Genomic DNA, 4,801 nt, shown 5'->3' with positions numbered 1-4,801 from the left:
TCACTGGATTTTCATTACTGAAGATGAGAAAAACAACCCTACAGAAGAAGCAGGAAGCCCAACTCCAAGTGAGAGTGAGAAACTACCCATAACCCCAAAATGTGCTCTCTTCCTCCAGGATTAGACAATAAACCAGAGCAGGGGAGCATCCAAAACCAACCAGCTGGTGCTCTGAAACAACTCACATTTTTGGAACTTCAAAATTCTTGGGAAACCTTAAATCTCCTGAGAGTTTTTCTAAGGGCCTCCTTGACCTCTTGTTTCTCAGACTGTAGATGAGGGGGTTAGCTATGGGAATGAGGACTGTGTAGAACACAGAGAATAGTTTTGTAGGTCTCGCAGCATGCTTGCATTTGGGAGCTGATACCAGATTTGCCCGTCACCTTGAGGTATATTCATTTATTAGGGTTACCTTCCTGGAAGGGGGGTGTGTGATTCTATCAATGTAGTGCTTGTGTTACTTGTGTGTTCATATGGCTAGAAGTCCCCTCCCAATGGTGCTATCCTAAGGTTTCCAGGGCTGAGTTCTTCCAGCCCCAGATTCAGATAAACCCCCCACAGATACACAAACACATTCCAGATTAACTGAGTGCGTCTGAGCGGACCAGGCTATCAGCACTGTCAGCCAACCCCTTATGTGTCCCTGAACTCAGCAGGCTGGGTGACACAGCACTTTCAGTGGCCACCCTTGTATGCCCCTTTGTAGGCAGAGCAGCACTTCTCAGCTGTCCCCTTCATATGGCCCTTTACACCACAATTGTTCTAGCAGGAAGCCCCTTGATGAGCAAACTGCACAGAGTTTTTGGGCACACGAGGGATCTTTGGCTTAGGTAAAAGAAGCATTGCTGCAGAGCAAGTCAGGGACTGAGAACACAAAGGAGTAAATGCAGTTTGGAGAGAGAGAGAGAGAGAGAGAGAGAGAGAGTGGCAACCAGCTTGATTATAACAGTTATTTTATTGCCAGGTATATAAAACTTATGATACTAACAGTAATACCAGACAAGGAGAGAAAACAATCAAACACTTACAATACTACACAATTACAGTTGGGGTATGGGAGAAAGCTAGCCCAGGTTTGATTACAAAATTAGAAAGTTATACCTGGGCTAAGAGAGAGAGAGAGATAGTGTTGGGGGAAGGGGAAATGGGGGGGTCTCCCCACTCCGTGCAGCTCAGAGGTTTCCAGGCGACAGGCTGTTCAGCTTAGGGTCTGGAGCGCTTGAGACAGGCAGAGCCCCCAGCACAATCAGTCAGGGAGAGGGGAAGTTCCCGTGGGACTGATGCAGAATTTGGATCCAGGCATCAGAACAGGGGTTTGAACTTTGGTAGGCATTTTTGTAGACTGCAGGTTTGTTTATGGATAAACAATGTCTCAAGGAGATACCCCAGAGTGGTTTTCTTTATGTTGGACAAAAGGAGCTGATCATTCCTGGATTTGGGCAATGTTCCTTGAGGGAGCTCACAATGCAACCAGGCATATTCAGTGTTTTGCATATCAATAACTAGAATGATCTGATAACTGTGGAGCTGGGTGTGTGCAGGTGTGAATTCATTTACATTAAGAGCAGAGATCTCCCATCATGCAGTGCGTCCCTGCTTTACCAATCCCAGAGTTCAGTGTGGTCCCTGCTTTGCCAATCCCAGAGTTCAGTGCGTTTTTCATCTTCGATGTAGATGAGGCGTCTGTTCTCCATGTGATGTGCTAATTGAGATGCCTCCTTTTTACATCTTTGATGCAGATGAGGCATGGGGAGTTGTATCACTCTTGATGGGAGGGTTTTAGGTGTGTCCACTGCCTTTTCCTATTGAGATGCCTTTGGTTTCTGGTTCAAGCAGGGGCCGTGGGGGGGTATTCAGGTGAGCAGGAGAGAGAGTCGGGGTTTTGTGCCCTGGTACCCCAAGAACACAGAGCTGCTAGGTAACGAAACCCAGAAGTCTTACCTGCAGCTGCAAACACCCCAAACTTTTCTCTGGTCAGAATCCTTCCTCCCATAGCAGGCTATTCCCAGCTCTTCCGGGCTGGAGCAATTCACCCAGTCTAGGGTTTTCCCTCACTCACTCCCTGAAATTTCACTTCAGCCTCCTGCGCTTGTCGCTTACTCTAGCTCCTTCCAGCTCTTTATTGCAAATTGCCAGGATAGCTAAAGTGGTGCAACGTCTACATGTAGACAAACTTTTACATATTGATTTCTCACCCCAGACACGAAGGGGACAGATAATGGGAGATCTGACAACAAAGACGACAGAAAGAGACGTTTTTATCTTTGTTTAGTTTTTATTGATCTAGGCTTTTGGTAACAGACACAGAGTTATTGGCATCTCCTAGATAATGGTAAAACATGAGGAGGAGCTGGTGGAAAACATCCCCTGGATGTGGGGGGAATTCACAGGATACTGGTTTGGCTGTAAATGTACAGGCTGGGTTTTCCAATAAGAGATGATGTTAGGCATCTAAATCCCACAGCCAGTGAATGGGAGTTGGGCACCTAACACCCTTAGGTGCCATAGTCAATTACAAGTGGACATGGTGGAGCAGACATTGTACTGGACTTGGACTCTGGATGGCTGGTGTCTGTGCTATTCTCTGCCACTTGCCCACTCAGCTACCCTGGGCGGTAACTGCACCTCCTTGTGCCTTAGTTTCCCCACCTGTAACATGAGGATGAGAATGTGGGCCTAAGGCTGGAGTCACTAGGCTTCCACTTTTGGCACCTAAGCCCCAGGATCTGGCCTCCCAGGATTCACAAAACCCCTGCTCAGCTGCCTGCGACCCTGTAGGCGCCTAAGTTTTTGCATCAAAAAGGCCATAGCCCCTGTGTTTCTGCCTCTAGCCATGCCCTCCACAGCCTCACACCAGGCAGCTGGGCACCGAAGCCGTAGAATGATGCAGGGACCTGGGGCAGGGAGACATTCCCCGCCCTGACTCACCTGCAGGGCCCGATCCGGCAGGAAAAGTGCCCAGATGCTTTTGAAAAATCCCACTGGGCACCCAAGTATCTTGAGAAACTGGACCTATGTCACTGCTGAGAATGGGCCAGTGATAGGCCTGTGCTGGGCCTTGTAGCACAGGTTAGATGGTTTCCTTTAGATTCCTGTCCCTTTGGTAAGAAACCTGGGGATGAAATACATTACAAAAATCTAATATTAACTGCACAATTTCCTAACGCTGGAGTCCCAGTCTGACTTTGCCATCATATATTTGTATAATGTAGGCACCATAGATTTATGTATGTGTGTGTATCGAAGTCTCACAGGGACCAGATGCCCAGCTGAGTCTCTTTTACCTGCACTGTTTCACTGAGCCTCATCACTGACTGAACTCTGAACAGCCACTAGTTCAAATCTCCCACCAGCCCAGTCGCACCCAGCCGTCGCATCTGATAAAGGCCCTAACAAGAACCGGTCACAGATTACAAGAGTCTGTCCGTCTCCACTTCCTCCCCGGCTGTGACTCTAAGAGCATGAAAGAGAGTCAATAAGCGAGTGGAAAGAGCCTTAGATTAAAGCAGACATCGGAGCAGGCGCTAAACCAGCCTCTGGCATATCTATTTTATTTTAACTTAAGGCATCTGGTCGGCTGCTATTGTCCTAACATGAATTTCCTGCAAGTTTTCCTCAAGGCTCCCTTGACCTCTTTGTTTCTCAGGGTGTAGATGAGGGGATTGACCAGGGGAGTCAGGACCGTGTAGACGACAGAGAGAACTTTCTTGAAGTCCCTCAGCGTGTGGGCTGTGGGGAACATGTAGGCTATGAACAGAGTTCCCTAATAAATGGACACTACGATGAGGTGGGAGGAGCAGGTGGAATAGGCCTTTTGCCTCCCCGTGGTGGAAGGGATTCTCAGGATGGTGGCGATGATGCAGATGTAGGACATCAATGTCAGCAGGAATGGGACCACTAAGAAAAACAAGCTGTATGTGAAAGCCAACCTTTCCATCAGCTGAGGATCATTGCAGGAGAGTTTTACAAGGGGGATAAAATCACAATAGAAATGGTCAATCCTATTAGGGCCACAGAAAGTTAACTGAGACATTGACAATGCTGTTACGACACTAGCTAGGAAGCCACCTACCCAAGAGCCACCTGCAAGCTGGAGGCAAGATCTGTCACTCATATGGGCTGCATAGGGAAGTGGTTTGACTATGGCTAAATACCAATCGTAAGACATCACCGATAGGAGAAAGCATTCTGTACCTGCCAGAGAACAAAAAAAATAATATTGTATAAAGCAACCAGTAACAGAAATGGTTCTGTCCCCAGTCAGGAGACTGGCCAGCAGCCTGGGCAGGATGGTGGAGGTGTAGCAGGTCTCCAAGCAGGACAAGTTCCCCAGGAAGAAGTACATGGGGGTGTGAAGATGCTGATCAGTCACAACTAGCACCATGATGAGGATGTTCCCAGCCATGGTTGCGATGTAAATCACTAGAAACAGCAGGAAGAGAAGGATTTGCAGTCCAGGAAGGGTCCCAAATCCCAGGAGGATGAATTGTGTGATGGACATTTGATTTCTCTCTTCTGGGGCCACCATGCGGTGTGTCTAAGGGAAAGAAATTCACTCTGTGGCATAAAACTACATTCATTCTATAATATGTCAGCTTTGTTTTCATTGTCTCTCTCTGCTGGCTACCAGAACAATATCTGTGTGAATTATGGAGACCAGGGGAGGGGAAACTCCATCTCTTGGTCTCTGGAACAGATTTCCTACCTGGGCAGGCTACAGGATCAACAAAAGTCAGTTTCTCTGAAAACACAAGTTATAACTTGACAGTGAGCACCAATGCATTCAAAGCCTGCATGATGG

At 47.6% G+C, this 4,801-nt stretch overlaps 1 pseudogene; it reads right to left on the bottom strand.

Annotated features, from left to right (window-relative positions):
* Positions 1 to 3,580: 3,580 nt before the first annotated feature.
* On the bottom strand, positions 3,581 to 4,528 carry LOC137151507 (olfactory receptor 2AP1-like; annotated as a pseudogene).
* Positions 4,529 to 4,801: the final 273 nt, after the last annotated feature.

The sequence above is a fragment of the Emydura macquarii genome, unplaced genomic scaffold (genome assembly GCF_026122565.2).
Source record: "Emydura macquarii macquarii isolate MOO-44397 ecotype Brisbane River unplaced genomic scaffold, CSIRO-AGI_Emac_v2 contig_1094, whole genome shotgun sequence".
Taxonomy (NCBI): Eukaryota; Metazoa; Chordata; order Testudines; family Chelidae; genus Emydura; species Emydura macquarii.
This window is presented reverse-complemented; position numbering and strand designations above follow the sequence as displayed.